Below are 21,789 nucleotides of genomic sequence, written 5' to 3' on the forward strand. Positions count from 1 at the left end.
GGCGTGTTGGACGATGCCAAAAATGTTTTCGACGGAGGCTCGGACAGCCCCGAAAATATTTTCGACGGGGTCTCGGCCGGCACCGAAAATATTTTCGACGGAAGCTTGGCCGGCGTCAAAAATATTTTCGACGGGAGCTCGGCCGGCCCCGAAAATATTTTCGACAAGGTTCTGACCGGCACCGAAAATATTTTAGACGGGGGCCCGGCCGGCACCGAAAATATTTTCGATGGGAGCTCGGCCGGCACCGAAAATATTTTTGACGGGAGCTCGGCCGGCACCAAAAATACTTTTGACAAGGTGCCGGCCGGCACCGAAAATAGTTTCGACGGCGGCTCGGCCGGCTCCGACAATATTTTCGACGGGAGCTCGGCCGGCACTGAAAATATTTTCGACGGGAGCTCGGACGGCCCCGAAAATATTTTCGACAGGACCTCGACCGGTGCCGAAAATATTTTAGACGGGAGCTCGGCCGGCACCGAAAATATTTTAGACTGGAGCTCGGCCGGCACCGAAAATATTTTTAACAGGGGCTCGGCCGGCACCGAAAATATTTTCGACGGGGGCCCGGCCGGCACCGAAAATATTTTCGACGGCGGCTCGGCCGGCTCCGACAATATTTTCGACCGGAGCTCGGCGGGCACCGAAAATATTTTCGACGGGAGCTCGGCCGGCACCGAAAATATTTTAGACGGCGCATCGGCCGGCTCCGACAATATTTTCGACGGGACCTCGAATGGCACCAAAAATATTTTAGACGGGACTCAGCCGGCACCGAAAATATTTTCAACGGGATCTCGGCCGGCGTTGAAAATTTTTTCGACGGGGTCTCGGCCGGCACCGAAAATATTATCGACGGCGTGTTGGCCGGTGCCAAAATGTTTTCGACGGAGGCTCGGACGGCCCCGAAAATAGTTTCGACGGGACCTCGAACGGCACCGAAATATTTTCGACGGGAGCTCGGCCGGCACCGAAAATATCTTCGACAGTACCTCGACCGGTGCCGAAAATATTTTCGACGGGACCTCGAACGGCGCCGAAAATATTTTCGACGGCGACTCGGCCGGCACCGAAAATATTTTAGACGGGAGCTCGGCCGGCACCAAAAATAATTTCGACAAGGTTCCGGCCGGCACCGAAAATAGTTTCGACGGCGGCTCGGCCGGCTCCGGCAATATTTTCGATGGGAGCTCATCCGGCACCAAAAATATTTTAGACGGTAGCTTGGCCGGCACCGAAAATATTTTTAACAGGGGCTCGGACGGCCCCGAAAATATTTTCGAAATTACCTTGACCGGTGAAAAAATATTTTCGACGGCGGCTCGGCCGGCACCAAAAATATTTTAGACGGGAGCTCGGACGGCACCGAAAATATTTTTGACAGTACCTTGACCAGTGGCGAAAATATTTTCGACGGGAGCTCGGCCGGCTCCGAAAATATTTTCGATTGGAGCTCGGCCAGCACCGAAAATATTTTCAAGGGGGGCTCGGCCGGCACCGAAAATATTTTCGACGGCGTGTTGGCAGGTGCTAAAATGTTTTCGACGGAATCTCGACCGGTGTCACAAATAGATTTGACGGGACCTCGAACGGCACCGAAAATATTTTCGACGGGAGCTCGGACGGCCCCGAAAATTTTTTCGACAGTACCTCGACCGGTGCCGAAAATATTTTCAACGGCGGCTCGTCCGGCACCGAAAATATTTTAGACAGGAGCTCGGCCGGCACCGAAAATATTTTTGAGAGTACCTTGACCGGTGCGGAAAATATTTTCGACGGCGGCTCAGCCGTCTCCGAAAATATTTTTGACGTGGTCTCGGCCGGCACCAAAAATATTTTCAACGGGATTTCGGCCGGCACCGAAAATATTTTCGACGGAAGCTCGGCCGGCGCCGAAAATATTTTCAACGAGAGCTCGGACGGCCCCGAAAATATTTTCGACAGGACCTCGACTGGTGCCTAAAATATTTTCGACGGCGGCTCGGTCGGCTCCGAAAATATTTTCAACGGGAGCTCCGCCGGCACCGAAAATATTTTTAACGGGGGCTCGGACGGCCCCGAAAATATTTTCGACAGTACCTCAATCGGCGCTGAAAATATTTTCGATGGCGTCTCGGCCGGCACCGAAAATATTTTTGACGGGAGCTCAGCCGGCTCCGAAAATATTTTCGACAAGGTTCTGACCGGCACCGAAAATATTTTAGACGGGGGCCTGGCCGGCACCGAAAATATTTTCGTCAGTGTCTCATCCGGCACCGAAAATATTTTCGATGGAGGCTCGGCCGGTGCCTAAAAGATTTTCAAAGGCGGCTCGGCCGGCTCCGAAAATATTTTCGACGGAAGCTCCGCCGGCGTCAAAAATATTTTCAACGGGAGCTCGGACGGCCCCGAAAATATTTTCGACAGTACCTCGACCGGTGCCGAAAATAGTTTCAACAGGACCTCGAACAGCGCCGAAAATATTTTCGACGGCGTGTTGGCCGGTGCCAAAAATATTTTCGACGAGGGCCCAGCTGGCACCGAAAATATTTTCAACGGAGGCTCGGCCGGCTCCGAAAATATTTTCGACGGGATCTCAGCTGGCACCGAAAATATTTTCGACGGAAGCTCCGCCGGCGTCAAAAATATTTTAGACGGGAGCTCGGACGGCCCCGAAAATATTTTCGACAGTACCTCGACCGGTGCCGAAAATATTTTTGATGGGGTCTCAGCCGGCACCGAAAATATTTTAGACGGGAGCTCGGCCGGCTCCGAAAATATTTTTAACGGGGCTCGGCCGGCACCGGCAATATTTTCGACGGCATATTGGCCGGTGCCAAAAGTGTTTTCGACGGAGGCTCAGACGGACCCGAAAATGTTTTCGACGGGGTCTCGGCCGGAACCGAAAATATCTTCGACAGGATCTCGGCCGGCACCAAAAATATTTTCGACGGAAGGTCGTCCGGCGTCAGAAATATTTTCGACGGGAGCTCGGACGGCTCCGACAATATTTTCGACAGTACCTCGACCGGTGCCGAAAATATTTTCGACGGGACCGCGAACGGCGCCGAAAATATTTTCGACGGCGGCTTGGCCAGTGCCAAAAATAGTTTCGACGGGGGCCCAGCTGGCACTGAAAATATTTTCGACGGAGGCTCGGCTGGCATCCAAAAGATTTTCGACAGGATCTCGGACGGCACCAAAAATATTTTCGACGGGAACTCGGCCGGCTCCGAAAATATTTTTGACGGGATCTCGGCCAGCTCCGAAAATATTTTCTACGGGATCTCGGCCGGCACCGAAAATATTTTCGACGGAAGCTTGGCCGGCGTCAAAAATATTTTCGACGGGAGCTCGGACGGCCCCGAAAATATTTTCGACAGGACCTCGGCCGGTGCCGAAAATATTTTCGATGGGACCTCGGCCGGCACCGAAAATATTTTACACGGGAGCTCGGCCAGCACCGAAAATATTTTCGACGGCGGCTCAGCCGGCTCCGAAAATATTTTCGATTGCAGCTCGGCCGGCAGCGAAAATATTTTCAACGGGGGCTCGGCCGGCACCAAAAGTATTTTCAACGGCGTTTTGGCCGGTGCCAAAAATGATTTCGACGGAGGCTCGGAGGGCCCCGAAAATATATTCGACGGGGTCTCGGCCAGCTCCGAAAATATTTTTGACGGGATCTCGGCCGGCACCGAAAATATTTTCGACGGAAGCTCGGCCGGCACCGAAAATATTTTTGACAGTACCTTGACCGGTGCGGAAAATATTTTCAACAGCGGCTCAGCCGGCTCCAAAAATATTTTAGACGGGAGCTCGGCCGGCTCCGAAAATATTTTAGACAGGAGCTCGGCCGGCACCGAAAATGTTTATAGACGGGAGCTCGGCCGGCACCGAAAATATTTTTGAGAGTACCTCGACCGGTGCGGAAAATATTTTCGACGGCAGCTCGGCCGGCTCCGAAAATATTTTCGATTGGAGCTCGGCCGGCACCGAAAATATTTTCAACGGGGGATCGGCCAGCACCAAAAATATTTTCGACGGCGTGATGGCCGGTGCCAAAAATGTTTTCGACGGAGGCTCGGTGGGCCCCGAAAATATATTCGACGGGATCTCGGCCGGCCCCGAAAATATTTTCGATGGAAGCTCGGCCGGCGTCAAAAATATTTTCAACGGGAGCTCGGCCGGCACCGAAAATATCTTCGACAGGATCTCGGCCAGCACCAAAAATATTTTCGACGGAAGCTCGTCCGGCGTCAGAAATATTTTCGACGGGAGCTCGGACGGCCCCGAAAATATTTTCGACAGTACCTCGACCGGTGCCGAAAATATTTTCGACGGGACCGCGAACGGCGCCGAAAATATTTTCGACGGCGGCTTGGCCGGTGCCAAAAATAGTTTCGACGGGGGCCCAGCTGGCACCGAAAATATTTTCGATGGAGGCTCGGCTGGCATCCAAAAGATTTTCAACAGGATCTCGGCCGGCACCAAAATTATTTTCGACGGGGTCTCGGACGGCTCCGAAAATATTTTCGACGGAAGCTCCGCCGGCGTCAAAAATATTTTCGACGGGAGCTCAGACGGCCCCGAAAATATTTTCGGCAGGACCCCGACCGGTGCCGAAAATATTTTCGATGGGATCTCGGCCAGCACCGAAAATATTTTCAACGGAAGCTCGGCCGGCTCCGAAAATATTTACGATTGGAGCTTGGCCGGCACCGAAAATATTTTCGACGGGGGCTCGGACGGCACCAAAAATATTTTCAACGGCGTGTTGGACGGTGCCAAACTGTTTTCAACGGAGGCTCGGACGGCACCGAAAATATTTTCAACGGGGGCTCGAACGGCGCCGAAAATATTTTCGATGGACGCTCGGCCGGTGTCAAAAATATTTTCGACGGGAGCTCGGATGGCCCCGAAAATATTTTCGACAGTACTTCGTCCGGTGCCGAAAATATTTTCGATGGAGCTCGGCCGGCACCGAAATTATTTTAGACGGGAGCTCGGCCGGCACCAAAAATATTTTCGACGGCGTGTTGGCCGGTGCCAAAATGTTTTCGACGGAGTCAGGACGGCCCCGAAAATAGTTTCGACGGGACCTCAAACGGCGCCAAAAATATTTTCGAAGGGAGCTCGGCCGGCACCGAAAATATTTTCAACGGCGGCTCGGCCGGTTCCGAAAATATTTTCGACGTGATCTCGGCTGGCACCGAAAATAATTTCGATGGAAGCTAGGCTGGCGTCAAAAATATTTTAGACGGGAGCTCGGATGGCCTCGAAAATATTTTTGACAGTACCTCGACCGGTGGCGAAAATATTTTCGACGGCGGCTCGGCCGGCACCGAAAATATTTTCAACGGGGGCTCGGCCGGCACCAAAAATATTTTCAACGGCGTGCTGGCCGCTGCCAAAAATGTTTTTGACGGAGGCTCGGAGGGCCCCGAAAATACATTCGACGGGGTCTCGGCCGGCTCCGAAAATATTTTCAACGGGATCTCGGCCGGCACCGAAAATATTTTCGACGGGACCTCGAACGGCACCGAAAATATTTTCGACGGAAGCTTGACCGGTGCCGAAAATATTTTCGACGGGATCGTGAACGGCGCCGAAAATATTTTCGACGGCGTGTTGGCCGCTGCCTAAAATATTTTCGACGGGGGCCAAGCTGGCACCGAAAATATTTTCGACGGATGCTCGGCCGGCTCCGAAAATATTTTCGACGGGAGCTCGGCCGGCACCGAAAATATTTTCGACGGAAGCTCCGCCGGCATCAAAAATATTTTCGACGGGAGCTCGGACGGCCCCGAAAATATTTTCGGCAGGACCTCGACCAGTGCCGAAAATATTTTCGATGGGAGCTCGGACGGTCCCGAAAATATTTTTGACAGTACCTCGACAGGCACTGAAAATATTTTAGACGGGGGCGCGGCCAGCCCCGAAAATATTTTCGACAGGGTGCCGTTCGGCACCGAAAATAGTTTCGACGGCGGCTCGGCCGGCTCCGACAATATTTTCAACAGGAGCTTGGCCGGCACCGAAAATATTTTCGACGGGAGCTCGGCCAGCGCCGAAAATATTTTCGATGGGGGCCCGCCTGGCACCGAAAGTGTTTTAGACGGGACTCGGCCGGCACCGAAAATATTTTCGACGGGATCTCGGCCGGCGTCGAAAATATTTTTGATGGGAGCTCGGACGGCCCCGAAAATATTTTCGATAGTACCTCGACTGGTGCCGAAAATATTTTCGACGGCGGCTCGGCCGGCACCGAAAATATTTTTGACGGGAGATCGGCCAGCACCGAAAATATTTTCGACACTACCTTGACCGGTGCCGAAAATATTTTCGACGGAAGCTCGGCCGGCACCGAAAATATCTTCGACAGGATCTCGGACGGCACCGAAAATATTTTCGACGGAAGCTCGTCTGGCGTCAGAAATATTTTCGACGGGAGCTCGGACGGCCCCGAAAATATTTTCGACAGTACCTCGACCGGTGCCGAAAATATTTTCGACGGGACCGCGAACGGCGCCGAAAATATTTTAGACGGGAGCTCGGCCGGCACCGAAAATATTTTTAACGGGGGCTCGGACAGCCCCGAAAATATTTTCGACAGTACCTCGACCAGTGCCGAAAATATTTTCGACGGCGACTCGGCCGGCACCGAAAATATTTTAGACTGGAGCTCGGCCGGCACCAAAAATATTTTCGACAAGGTGCCGGCCGGCACCGAAAATAGTTTCGACGGGAGCTCGGCCGGCACCGAAAATATTTTAGACGGGAGCTCGGCCGGCACCGAAAATATTTTTAACGGGGGCTCGGATGGCCCCGAAAATATTTTCGACATTACCTCGACCGGTGCCAAAAATATTTTCGACGGCGGCTCGGCCGGCACCAAAAATATTTTAGACGGGAGCTCGGCCGGCACTGAAAATATTTTTGATAGTACCTTGACCAGTGGCGAAAATATTTTCGATGGCAGCTCAGCCGGCTCCGAAAATATTTTCGACGGGAGCTCAGCCAGCTCCGAAAATATGTTCGATTGGAGCTCGGCCCGCACCGAAAATATTTTCGACGGGGTCTCGGATGGCACCGAAAATATTTTCAACGGCGTGTTGGCCGGTGCCAAAATGTTTTCGACGGGATATCGTCCGGCACCGAAAATATTTTCGACGGAAGCTTGGCCGGCGTCAAAAATATTTTCGACGGGAGCTCGGACGGCCCCGAAAATATTTCCGACAAGGTTCTGACCGGCACCGAAAATATTTTAGACGGGGGCCCGGCCGGCGTCAAAAATATTTTCGACGGTGTCTCATCCGGCACCGAAAATATTTTGAACGGGATCTCGGCCGGCACCGAAAATAATTTTGACGGAAGCTTGGCTGGCATCAAAAATATTTTCGACGGGAGCTCGGACGGCCCCGAAAATATTTTTCTCAGTACCTCAACCGGTGCCGAAAATATTTTCGACGGCACCTCAGCCGGCACCGAAAATATTTTCGACGGGAGCTCGCCCGGCTCCGAAAATATTTTCGACACTACCTCGACCGGTGCCGAAAATATTTTCGACGTGAACTCGGCCGGCACCAAAAATATCTTCGACAGGATCTCGGCTGGCACCGAAAATATTTTCGACGGAAGCTCGTCTGGCGTCAGAAATATTTTCGACGGGAGCTCGGACGGCCCCGAAAATATTTTCGACAGTACCTCGACCAGTGCCGAAAATATTTTCGACGGGACCGCGAACGGCGCCAAAAATATTTTAGATGGGAGCTCGGCCGGCACCGAAAATATTTTTAACGGGGGCTAGGACCCCCCCGAAAATATTATCGAGGGGAGCTCGGCCGGCACCGAACATATTTACGACGGCGTGTTGGCCGGTGCCAAAAATGTTTTCGACGGAGGCTCGGAGGGCCCCGAAAATATATTCGACGGGGTCTCAGCCGGCTCCGAAATATTTTCAACGGGATCTCGGACAGCACCGAAAATATTTTCGACGGAAGCTCCGCCGGCGTCAAAAATATTTTTGACGGGAGCTCTGACGGCCCCGAAAATATTTTCGACAGGACCTCGACCGGTTCCGAAAATATTTTCGACACGACCGCGAACGGTGCCGAAAATATTTTCGACGGCGTGTTGGCCGGTGCCAAAAATATATTCGACGGGGGCCCAGCTGGCACCCAAAAAATTTTCGACGGAGGCTCGGCTGGCATCCAAAAGATTTTTGACAGGATCTCGGCCGGCACCAAAAATATTTTCGACGGGGTCTCGGCCGGCTCCGAAAATATTTTCGACGGAATCTCGGCCGGCACCGAAAATATTTTCGATGGAAGCTCCGCCGGCGTCAAAAATATTTTCGACGGGAGCTCGGACGGCCCCGAAAATATTTTCGACAGGGTCTCGGCTGGCTCCAAAAATATTTTCGACGGGATCTCGGCTGGCACCGAAAACATTTTCGACGGAAGCTCCGCCGGCGTCAAAAATATTTTCGACGGGAGCTCGGACGGCCCCGAAAATATTTTCGACGGGATCTCGGCTGGCACTGAAAATATTTTCGACGGAAGCTCGTCTGGCGTCAGAAATATTTTCGACGGGAGCTCGGACGTCCCCGAAAATATTTTCGACAGTACCTCGACCGGTGCCAAAAATATTTTCGACGGGACCGCGAACGGCGCCAAAAATATTTTAGATGGGAGCTCGGCCGGCACCGAAAATATTTTTAACGGGGACTAGGACCCCCCCGAAAATATTATCGAGGGGAGCTCGGCCGGCACCGAACATATTTACGACGGCGTGTTGGCCGGTGCCAAAAATGTTTTCGACGGAGGCTCGGAGGGCCCCGAAAATATATTCGACGGGGTCTCAGCCGGCTCCGAAATATTTTCAACGGGATCTCGGACAGCACCGAAAATATTTTCGACGGAAGCTCCGCCGGCGTCAAAAATATTTTCGACGGGAGCTCAGACGGCCCTGAAAATATTTTCGACAGGGTCTCGGCCGGCTCCGAAAATATTTTCGACGGGAGCTCGGCCGGCTCCGAAAATATTTTCGACACTACCATGACCGGTGCCGAAAATATTTTTGACTGGAGCTCGGCCGGCACCAAAAATATCTTCGACAGGATCTCGGCCGGCACCGAAAATATTTTCGACGGGAGCTCGGCCGGCTCCGAAAATATTTTCAATTGCAGCTCGGCCGGCACCAAAAATATTTTCAACGGGGTCTCGGCCGGCACCAAAAATATTTTCAACGGCGTGTTGGCCGGTGCCAAAAAAGTTTTCGACGGAGGCTCGGAAGGCCCCGATAATATATTCGACGGGGTCTCGGCCGTCTCCGAAAATATTTTCGACGGAATTGCGGCCGGCATCAAAAATATATTCGACGGCGTGTTGGCCGGTGCCAAAATGTTTTCGACGGAGTCAGGACGGCCCCGAAAATAGTTTCGACGGGACCTCGAACGGCGCCAAAATTATTTTCGAAGGGAGCTCGGCCGGTGCCTAAAATATTTTCGGCGGCGGCTCGGCCGGTTCTGAAAATATTTTCGACGGGATCTCGGCTGGCACCGAAAATAATTTCGATGGAAGCTAGGCTGGCGTCAAAAATATTTTCGACGGGAGCTCGGATGGCCTCGAAAATATTTTTGACAGTACCTTGACCGGTGGCGAAAATATTTTCGACGGGAGCTCGGACGGCCCCGAAAATATTTTCGACAGTACCTCGACCGGTGCCGAAAATATCTTCGACAGGATCTCGGCCGGTGCCTAAAATATTTTCGACGGAAGCTCGTCCGGCATCAGAAATATTTTCGACGGGAGCTCGGACGGCCCCGAAAATATTTTTGACAGTACCTCGACCGGTGCCGAAAATATTTTCGACAGTACCTCGACCAGTGCCGAAAATATTTTGACGGCGACTCGGCCGGCACCGAAAATATTTTAGACTGGAGCTCGGCCGGCACCTAAAATATTTTCGACAAGGTGCCGGCCGGCACCGAAAATACTTTCGACGGCAGCTCGGCCGGCTCCGACAATATTTTCTACGGGAGCTCGTCCGGCACCGAAAATATTTTAGACGGGAGCTCGGCCGGCACCAAAAATATTTTTAACGGGGGCTCGGACGGCCCCGAAAATATTTTCGACATTACCTCGACCGGTGCCGAAAATATTTTCGACGGCAGCTCAGCGGGCTCCGAAAATATTTTCGACGGGAACTCAGCCAGCTCCAAAAATATTTTCGACGGGGTCTCGGCCAGCACCGAAAATATTTTCGACAGCGTGTTAGCCGGTGCCAAAATGTATCCGACGGAGGCTCGGCCGGCGTCAAAAATAGTTTTGACAGGACCTCGAATGGCGCCGAAAATATTTTCAACGGGAGCTCGGCTGGCACCTAAAATATTTTCGACGGGAGCTCGGATGGCCCCGAAAATATTTTCGACACTACCTCGACCGGTGCCGAAAATATTTTAGACGGGACCGCGAACGGCGCCGAAAATATTTTAGACGGGAGCTCGGTCGGCACTGAAAATATATTTAACGGGGGCTCGGACGGCCCCGAAAATATTTTCGACAGTACCTCGACCGGTACGGAAAATATTTTCGACGGCGGCTCAGCCGGCTCCGAAATATTTTCGATTGGAGCTCGGCCGGCACCGAAAATATTTTTACCGGGGGCTCGAACGGCTCCAAAAATATTTTTGACGGGAACTCGGCCGGCTCCGAAAATATTTTCGATTGGAGCTCGGCCGGCACCGAAAATATTTTCAACGGGAACTCGGCCGGCTCCGAAAATATTTTCGATTGGAGCTTGGACGGCCCCGAAAATATTTTCGACAGGGTCTCGGCCGGCTCTGAAAATATTTTCAACGGGATCTCGGCCGGCACCGAAAATATTTTCGACGGAAGCTCAGCCGGCGTCAAAAATATTTTCGACAGGAGCTCGGATGGCCCGGAAAATATTTTTGACAGGGTCTCGGCCGGCTCCGAAAATATTTTCGACGGGATCTCGGCCGGCACCGAAAAAATTTTCGACGGCGTGTTGGCCGGTGCCAAAAATGTTTTTGATAGAGGCTCGAAGGGCCCCGAAAATATTTTCGACAGTACCTCGACCGGTACCGAAAATATTTTCGACGACAGCTCAGCCGGCTCCGAATATATTTTCGATGGGAGCTCGGCCGGCTCCGAAAATATTTTCGACGGGAGCTCGGCCGGCTCCGAAAATATTTTTGATTGGAGCTCGGCCGGCAGCGAAAATATTTTTAACGGGGGCTCGGACGGCCCCGAAAATATTTTCGACAGTACCTCGACCGGTGCCGAAAATATTTTCGACGGCAGCTCAGCCGGCTGCGAAAATATTTTCGATTGGAGCTCGGCCGGCACCGCAAATATTTTCAAAGGGGCTCGGCTGGCACCAGAAATATTTTCGACGGAGGCTCGGACGGCCCTGAAAATATTTTCGACAGGGTCTCGGCCGGCTCCGAAAATATTTTCGACGGGATCTCGGCCGGCACCGAAAATATTTTCGACGGAAGCTCGTCCGGCACTAAAAATATTTTTGACAGTACCTTGACCGGTGCGGAAAATATTTTCAACGGGATCTCGGCCGGCTACGAGAATATTTTCGATTGCAGCTCGGCCGGCACCGAAAATATTTTCAACGGGGGCTCGGCCGGCAGCGAAAATATCTTCGACAGGATTTCGGCCGGCACCGAAAATATTTTCGACGGAAGCTCGTCCGGCACCGTAAATTTTTTTGACAGTACCTTGACCGGTGCATGTTGGCCGGTGCCAAAATGTTTTCGACGGAAGCTCGGCCGGCCCCAAAAATAGTTTCGACGGGACCTCGAACGGCGTCAAAAATATTTTCGACGGGAGCTCGGCCGGCGTCAAAAATATTTTCGACGGGAGCTCGGCCGGCGTCAAAAATATTTTCGACGGGAGCTCGGATGGCCCCGAAAATATTTTCGACGGGAGCTCGGTTGGCACCAAAAACATTTTCGACAAGGTGCCGGCCGGCACCGAAAATAGTTTCGACGGCGGCTCGGCCGGTTCCGACAATATTTTCGACGGGATCTCGGCCGGCTCCGAAAATATTTTCGACGGGATCTCGGCCGGCACCGAAAATAATTTTGACGGAAGCTTGGCCAGCGTCAAAAATATTTTCGACGGGAGCTAGGACGGCCCCGAAAATATTTTTCTCAGTACCTCAACCGGTGGCGAAAATATTTTCGACGGCGGCTCAGCCGGCTCTGAAAATATTTTCGACGGGAGCTAGGCCGGCACCAAAAATATCTTCGACAGGATCTCGGCTGGCACCGAAAATATTTTCGACGGAAGCTCGTCCGGCGTCAGAAATATTTTCGACGGGAGCTGGGACGGCCCCGAAAATATTTTCAATGGAGGCTCGGCCGGTGCCTAAAATATTTTCGACGACGTCTCGGCCGGCTCTGAAAATATTTTCGATGGGATCACGGCCGGCACCGAAAATATTTTCGACGGGAGCTCGGACGGCCCCAAAAATATTTTCGACAGTACCTCGACCAGTGCTGAAAATATTTTCGACGGGAGCTCGGCCGGCACCAAAACTATCTTTGACAGGATCTCGGCCGGCACCGAAAATATTTTCGACGTAAGCTCGTCCGGCGTCAGAAATATTTTCGACGGGAGCTCGGACGGCCCCGAAAATATTTTCGACAGTACCTCGACCGGTGCCGAAAATATTTTCGACGGGACCGCGAACGGCGCCGAAAATATTTTCGACGGCGGCTTGGCCGGTGCCAAAAATAGTTTCGACGGGGGCCCAGCTGGCACCGAAAATATTTTCGATGGAGGCTCGGCTGGCATCCAAAAGATTTTCGACAAGATCTCGGCCGGCACCGAAAATATTTTCGATGGGGTCTCGGCCGGCACCGAAAATATTTTCGACGGGGTCTCGGCCGGCACCGAAAATATTTTCAACGGGATCTCAGCCGGCACCGAAAATATTTTCGACGGAAGCTTGGCCGGCGTCAAAATTATTTTCGACGGGAGCTCGGATGGCCCCGAAAATATTTTCGACAGTACCTCGTCCGGTGCCGAAAATATTTTCGACGGGTTCTCGGCCGGCACTGAAAATATTTTCGACGGAAGCTCCGCCGGCGTCAAAAATATTTTCGACGGGAGCTCGGACGGCCCCAAAAATATTTTCGACAGGATCTCGACCGGTGCCGAAAATATTTTTGACGGCGTGTTGGCCGGTGCCAAAAACGTTTTCAACGGAGGCTCGGACGGCCCCGAAAATATTTTCGATGGGGTCTCGGCCGGCACCGAAAATATTTTAGACGGGGGCCCGGCCGGCACCGAATATATTTTCGTAGGTGTCTCATCCAGCACCGAAAATATTTTCGATGGAGGCTCGGCCGGTGCCTAAACTATTTTCGAAGGCGGCTCGGCCGGCTCCGAAAATATTTTCGACGGGATCTCGGCCGGCACCGAAAATATTTTCGACGGAAGCTCGTCCGGCCTCAGAAATATTTTCGACGGGAGCTCGGACGGCCCCGAAAATATTTTCAACAGTACCTCGACCGGTGCCGAAAATATATTCGACGGGACCGTGAACGGCGCCGAAAATATTTTCAACGGCGTGTTGGCCGGTGCCAAAAATATTTCTGACGGGGGCCCAGCTGGCACCGAAAATATTTTTGATGGAGGCTCAGCCGGCTCCAAAACTATTTTCGACGGGAGCTCGGCCGGCTCCGAAAATATTTTCGATTGCAGCTCGGCCGGCACCGAAAATATTTTCAACGGGGGCTCGGCCGGCACCAAAAATATTTTCGACGGCCTGTTGGCCGGTGCCAAAATGATTTCGACGGAGGCTCGGACGGCCCCAAAAATAGTTTCGACAGGACCTCGAACGGCCCCGAAAATATTTTCGACGGGGTCTCGGACGGCACCGAAAATATTTTCGAGGGAAGCTTGGCCGGCGTCAAAAATATTTTCGACGGGAACTCGGCCGGCCTCGAAAATACTTTCGACAAGGTTCTGACCGGCTCCGAAAATATTTTCGACGGGAGCTCGGCCGGCACCGAAAATATTTTCAACGGCGGCTCGGCCGGCTCCGAAAATATTTTCGATGGGATCTCGGCCGGCACCGAAAAGATTTTCGACGGAAGCTCGGCCGGCGTCAAAAATATTTTAGACGGGAGCTCGGCCGGCTCCGAAAATATTTTCGACAGGACCTCGACCGGTGCCAAAAATATTTTCGACGGGAGCTCGGCCGGCAGCGAAAATATCTTTGACAGGATCTCGGCCGGCACCGAAAATATTTTCGACGGAAGCTCGTCCGGCACCGAAAATATTTTCGACAGGACCTTGACCGGTGCGGAAAATATTTTCGACGGCGGCTCAGCCGGCACCGAAAATATTTTCAACGGGGGCTCGGCCGGCTCCGAAAATATTTTCGACGGCGTGTTGGCCGGTGCCAAAAATGTTTTTGACGGAGGCTCGGCCGGCATCAAAAATAGTTTCAACGGGACCTCGACCGGTGCCGAAAATATTTTCGAAGGGAGCTCGCCCGGCAGCGAAAATATCTTCGACGGGAGCTCGGCCGGCACCGAAAATATTTTTGACAGTACCTTGACCGGTGCGGAAAATATTTTCGACGGCGGCTCAGCCGGCTCCGAAAATATTTTCGACGGGAGCTCGGCCGGCTCCGAAAATATTTTCGATTGGAGCTCGGCCGGCACCGAAAATATTTTCAACGGGGGCTCGGCCGGCACCAAAAATATTTTCGACGGCGTGTTGGCCGGTGCCAAAAATGTTTTCGACGGAGGCTCGGAGGGCCCCGAAAATATATTCGACGGGGTCTTGGCCGGCACCGAAAATATTTTCAACGGGATCTCGGACGGCACCGAAAATATTTTCGACGGAAGCTCCGCCGGCGTCAAAAATATTTTCGACGGGAGCTCGGACAGCCCTGAAAATATTTTCGACAGGACCTCAACCGGTGCCGAAAATATTGTCGACGGGAGCTTGGCCGGCACCGAAGACATTTTAGACGGTAGCTCTGCCGGCACCGAAAATATTTTTAACGGGGGCTCGGACGGCCCCGAAAATATTTTCGACAGTACCTCGACCGGTGACGAAAATATTTTCGACGGGACCATGAACGGCGCCGAAAATATTTTCGACGGCGTGTTGGCCGGTGCATAAAATATTTTCGACGGCGGCTCAGCCGGCACCGAAAATATTTTCGACGGCGGCTCAGCCGGCACCGAAAATATTTTCAACGGGGGCTCAGCCGGCTCCGAAAATATTTTCGACGGCGTGTTGGCCGGTGCCAAAAATGTTTTCGACGGAGGCTCGGAGGGCCCCGAAAATAGTTTCGACGGGACCTCGAACGGCGCCGAAAATATTTTCGACGGGGTCTCGGACGGCACCGAAAATATTTTCGAGGGAAGCTTGGCCGGTGTCAAAAATATTTTCGACGGGAACTCGGCCGGCCTCGAAAATACTTTCGACAAGGTTCTGACCGGCTCCGAAAATATTTTCGACGGGAGCTCGGACGGCCCCGAAAATATTTTCGACAGGGTCTCGGCCGGCTCCGAAAATATTTTCGACGGGATCTCGGCCGGCACCGAAACTATTTTAGACGGGAGCTCGGCTGGCACCGAAAATATTTTTGACAGTACCTTGACCAGTGCAGAAAATATTTTCGACGGCGGCTCATCCGGCTCCGAAAATGTTTTCGATTGGAGCTCGGCCGGCACCGAAAATATTTTCGATTGCAGCTCGGCCGCCTCCGAAAATATTTTCCATTGGAGCTCGGCCGGCACCGAAAATATTTTCAACGGGGGCTCGGCTGGCACCAAAAATATTTTCGACGGCGTGTTGGCCGGTGCCAAAATGTTTTCGACGGAGGCTCGGAGGGCCCCGAAAATATATTCGACGGGAGCTCGGCTGGCAGCGAAAATATCTTCGACAGGATCTAGGACGGCACCGAAAATATTTTCGACGGAAGCTCGTCCGGCACCAAAAATATTTTTGACAGTACCTTGACCGGTGCGGAAAATATTTTCGACGGCGGCTCAGCCGGCTCCGAAAATATTTTCGACGGGAGCTCGGCCGGCACCGAAAATATTTTCAACGGGGGCTCGGCCGGCACCAAAAATATTTTCGACGGCGTGTTGGCCGGTGCCAAAAATGTTTTCGACGGAGGCTCGTAGGGCCCCGAAAATAGTTTCGACGGGACCTCGAACGGCGCCGAAAATATTTCCGACGAGAGCTCGGACGGCCCCGAAAATATTTTCGACAGGCTCTCGGCCGGCTCCGAAAATATTTTCGACGGAATCTCGGCTGGCACCGAAAATATTTTCGACGGGAGCTCGGATGTCGTCAAAAATATTTTCGATGGGAGCTCGGCCGGCTCCGAAAATATTTTCGACGGGATCTCGACTGGCACCGAAAATATTTTCGACGGAAGCTCTGCCGGCGTCAAAAATATTTTCGACAGGAGCTCGGATGGCCCCGAAAATATTTTCGACAGTACCTCTTCCGGTGCCGAAAAAATTTTCGATGGGAGCTCGGCCGGCACCGAAAATATTTTAGACGGGATCTCGGCCGGCACCGAAAATATTTTTGACAGTACCTTGACCGGTGCGGAAAATATTTTCGACGGCGGCTCAGCCGGCTCCGAAAATATTTTCGACGGGAGCTCGGCCGGCTCCGAAAATATTTTCGATTGCAGCTCGGCCGGCTCCGAAAATATTTTCGACAGGATCTCGGCCGGCACCGCAAATATTTTCAACGCGGGCTCAGCTGGCACCAAAAATATTTTCGACGGCGTGTTGGCCGGTGCCAAAATGTTTTCGACGGAGGCTCGAAGGGCCCCGAAAATATATTCGACGGAAGCTCCGCCGGCGTCAAAAATATTTTCGACGGGAGCTTGGACGGCCCCAAAAATATTTTCGAGAGGACCTCGACCGGTGCCGAAAATATTTTCGAACAGAGCTCGGCCGGCACCGAAAATATTTTTAACGGTGGCTCGGACAGCCCCGAAAATATTTTCGACAGGACCTCGACCGGTGCCGAAAATATTTTCGAAGGGAGCTCGCCCGGCAGCGAAAATATCTTCGACGGGAGCTCGGCCGGCACCGAAAGTATTTTTGACAGTACCTTGACCGGTGCGGAAAATATTTTCGACGGCGGCTCAGCCGGCTCCGAAAATATTTTCGACGGGAGCTCGGCCGGCACCGAAAATATTTTCGATTGGAGCTCGGCCGGCACCGAAAATATTTTCAATGGGGGCTCGGCCGGCACCAAAAATATTTTCGACGGCGTGTTGGCCGGTGCCAAAAATGTTTTCGACGGAGGCTCGGAGGGCCCCGAAAATATATTCGACGGGGTCTTGGCCGGCACCGAAAATATTTTCAACGGGATCTCGGACGGCACCGAAAATATTTTCGACGGAAGCTCCGCCGGCGTCAAAAATATTTTCGACGGGAGCTCGGACGGCCCCGAAAATATTTTCGACAGGACCTCGACCGGTGCCGAAAATATTTTCGAAGGGAGCTTGGCCGGCACCGAAGACATTTTAGACGGGAGCTCGGCCGGCACCGAAAATATTTTTAACGGGGGCTCGGACGGCCCCGAAAATATTTTCGACAGTACCTCGACCGGAGACGAAAATATTTTCGACGGGACCGTGAACGGCGCCGAAAATATTTTCGACGGCGTGTTGGCCGGTGCATAAAATATTTTCGACGGGGGCCCAGCTGGCACCGAAAATATTTTAGACGGGAGCTCGGCCGACACCGAAAATATTTTCGACGGAAGCTTGGCCGGCGTCAAAAATATTTTCGACGGGAGCTCGGCTGGCCCCGAAAATATTTTCGACAAGGTTCTGACCGGCACCGAAAATATTTTCGTCGGTGTCTCATCCGGCACCGAAAATATTTTCGATGGAGGCTCGGCCGGTGCCTAAAATATTTTCGAAGGCGGCTCGGCCGGCTCCGAAAATATTTTCGACGGGATCTCAGCCGGCAACGAAAATATTTTAGACGGGAGCTCGGCTGGCACCGAAAATATTTTCGACGGAGGCTCGGCTGGCATCCAAAATAATTTCGACGGAAGCTCGGCCGGCGTCAAAAATATTTTCGACGGGAGCTCGGCCGGCTCCGAAAATATTTTTGACAGTACCTTGACAGGTGCGGAAAATATTTTCGATGGCGGCTCAGCCGGCTCCGGAAAGATTTTCGACGGGAGCTCGGCCGGCACCGAAAATATTTTCGATTGCAGCTCGGCCGGCACCGAAAATATTTTTAACGGCGGCTCGGCCGGCACCGAAAATATTTTCGACGGCGTGTTGGCCGGTGCCAAAAATGTTTTCGACTGAGGCTCAGACGGCCCCGAAAATGTTTTCGACGGGTGTCGGCCGACACCGAAAATATTTTCGACGGAAGCTTGGCCGGCGTCAAAAATATTTGCGAAGGGAGCTCGGCCGGGCCCAAAAATATTTTTGACAAGGTTCTGACCGGCACCGAAAATATTTTAGACGTGGGCCCGGCCGGCACCGAAAATATTTTCGACGGCGGCTCGGCTGGCATCAAGAATATTTTCAACGGGAGCTCGGACGGCCCCGAAAATATTTTCGACTGTACCTCGACCGGAGCCGAAAATGTTTTCGACGGCAGCTCAGCTGGCACGGAAAATATTTTAGACGGAGGCTCGGCTGGCATCGAAAATATTTTCGACGGGAGCTCGGACGGCCCCGAAAATATTTTCGACAGGGTCTCGGCCGGCACAGAAAATATTTTCGACAGAAGCTCCGCCGGCGTCAAAAATATTTTCCACGGGAGCTCGGACGGCCCCGAAAATATTTTCGAAAGTACCTCGACCGGTGCCGAAAATATTTCGACGGCGGCTCAGCCGGCACCGAAAATATTTTTGACAGTACCTTGACCGGTGGCCGAAATATTTTCGACGACAGCTCAGCCGGCTCCGAAAATAGTTTCGACGGGACCTCGAACGTCCCCGAAAATATTTTTGACGGAGGCTCGGACGGCCCCGAAAATATTTTCGACAGGGTCTCGGCCTGCTCCGAAAATATTTTCGACGGGATCTCGGCCGGCACCGAAAATAATTTCGACGGAAGCTCGGCCGGCGTCAAAAAAATTTTCGACGGGAACTCGGACGGCCCAGAAAATATCTTCGACAGGACCTCGACCGGTGCCGAAAATATTTTCGATGGGAGCTCGGCCGGCACTGAAAATATTTTAGACGGGAGCTCGGCCAGCACCGAAAATATTTTCGACGGCGTGTTGGCCGGTGCCAAAATGTTTTCGACGGCGGCTCGGACGGCCCCGAAAATATTTTCGAAAGGGTCTCGGCCGGCTCCGAAAATATTTTCAACGGGATCTCGGCCGGCCCAGAAAATATTTTCGACGGAAGCTCGGCCGGTGCCGAAAATAATTTCGATGGGAGCTCGGCCGGCACCGAAAATATTTTTGACAGTACCTTGAACGGTGGCGAAAATATTTTCGACGGCGGCTCAGCTGGCTCCTAAAATATTTTCAACGGGAGCTCGGCCGGCACCGAAAATATTTTCGACGGAGGCTCGGCCGGCCCCGAAAATATTTTCGACGGCGGGTCGGCCAGTGCCTAAAATATTTTCGACGGGAGCTCGGCCGGCACCGAAAATTTTTTCAACGGGAGCTCCGACGGCCCCAAAAATATTTTCAACAGTACCTCGACCGGTGCCGAAAATATTTTCGATGGGAGCTCGGCCGGCACTGAAAATATTTTAGACGGGAGCTCGGCCAGCACCGAACATATTTTTGACGGCGTGTTGGCCGGTGCCAAAATGTTTTTGACGGAGGCTCGGACGGCCCCAAAAATATTTTCGACGGGACCTCGAACGGCGCCGAAAATATTTTCAACGGGAGCTCGGCCAGCACCGAAAATATTTTCGACGGGATCTCGGCCGGCACCGAAAATGTTTTCGAAGGAAGCTCGGCCGGTGCCTAAAATATTTTCGACGGGAGCTCAGATGGCCCCGAATATATTTTCGACAGTACCTCGACCGGTGCCGAAAATATTTTCGACGGCAGCTGTGCCGGCTCCGAAAATATTTTCGGTTGCAGCTCGGCCGGCTCCAAAAATATTTTCGATTGCAGCTCGGCCGGCACCGAAAATATTTTCGACGGGGTCTCGGCCGGCACCAAAAATATTTTCGACGGCGTGTTGCCCGGTGCCAAAAATGTTTTCGACGGAGGCTCGGAGGGCCCCGAAAATATATTCGACGGGGTCTCGGCCGGCTCCGAAAATATTTTCAACGGGATCTCGGCCGGAACCGAAAATATTTTCGACGGAAGCTCCGCCGGCATCAAAAATATTTTAGACGGGAGCTCGGACGGCCCCGAAAATATTTTCGACAGGACCTCGACCGGTGCCGAAAATATTTTCGACGGCGGCTCGGCCGGCACCAAAAATATTTTCGACGGCATGTTGGCTAGTGCCAAAATGTTTTCAACGGAGGCTCGGACGGCCCCGAAAATGCTTTCGACGGGACCTCGAACGGAGCCGAAAATATTTTCGACGGGAGCTCGGCCGGCACCGAAAATTTTTTCGACACGGTCTCGGCCAGCTCCGAAAATATTTTTGACGGGGTCTCGGCCAGCACCGAAAATATTTTCATCGGTGTCTCATCCGGCACCGAAAATATTTTCGATTGAGGCTCGGCCGGTGCCTAAAATATTTTCGACGGCAGCTCAGCCGGCTCCGAAAATATTTTTGACGGGAACTCGGCCGGCTCCGAAACTATTTTCGATTGGAGCTCAGCCGGCACCGAAAATATTTTCAACGGGGGCTCGGCCGGCTCCGAAAATATTTTCGAGGGGAACTAGGCCGGCTCCGAAAATATTTTCGATTGGAGCTCGGATGGCCCCGAAAATATTTTCAACGGGGGCTCGGCCGCCACCAAAAATATTTTCGACGGCATGTTGGCTAGTGCCAAAATGTTTTCAACGGAGTCGTGGACGGCCCCGAAAATCCTTTCAAGGGGACCTCGAACGGAGCCGAAAATATTTTCGACGGGGTCTCGGACGGCTCCGAAAATATTTTCGACGGAAGCTCCGCCGGCGTCAAAAATATTTTCGACGGGAGCTCAGACGGCCCCGAAAATATTTTCGACAGGGTCTCGGCCGGCACCGAAAATGTTTTCGACGGGAGCTCGGCCGGCACCGAAAATAATTTTGACAGTACCTTGACCGGTGGTGAAAATATTTTCGACTGCGGCTCGGCCGGCTCCGAAAATATTTTCGATTGGAGCTCGGCCGGCACCGAAAATATTATCAACGGGGGCTCGGCCGGCACCAAAAATATTTTCGACAGCGTGTTGGCCGGTGCCAAAATATTTTCGACAGAGGGTCGGACGGCCCCGAAAATAGTTTCGACAGGGTCTCGGCCGGCATCGAAAATATTTTCGACGGAAGCTCAGCCGGGGTCAAAAATATTTTCGAGGGGGACTTGGACGGCCCCGAAAATATTTTTGACAGGACCTAGACCGGTGCAGAAAATATTTTCGATGGGAGCTCGGCCGGCACCGAAAATATTTTCAACGGGGGCTCGGCCGGCACCAAAAATATTTTCGAAGGCGTGTTGGCCGGTTCCAAAAATGTTTTCGACGGAGGCTCGGAGGGCCCCGAAAATACATTCGACGGGGTCTAGGCCGGCTCCAAAAATATTTTCAATGGGATCTCGGCCGGCACCGAAAATATTTTTAACGGCGGCTCGGACGGCCCTGAAAATATTTTTGACAGTACCTCGACCGGTGCCGAAAATA

This window comes from Haliaeetus albicilla, chromosome 15 (assembly GCF_947461875.1).
Source record: "Haliaeetus albicilla chromosome 15, bHalAlb1.1, whole genome shotgun sequence".
Classification (NCBI taxonomy): Eukaryota; Metazoa; Chordata; class Aves; order Accipitriformes; family Accipitridae; genus Haliaeetus; species Haliaeetus albicilla.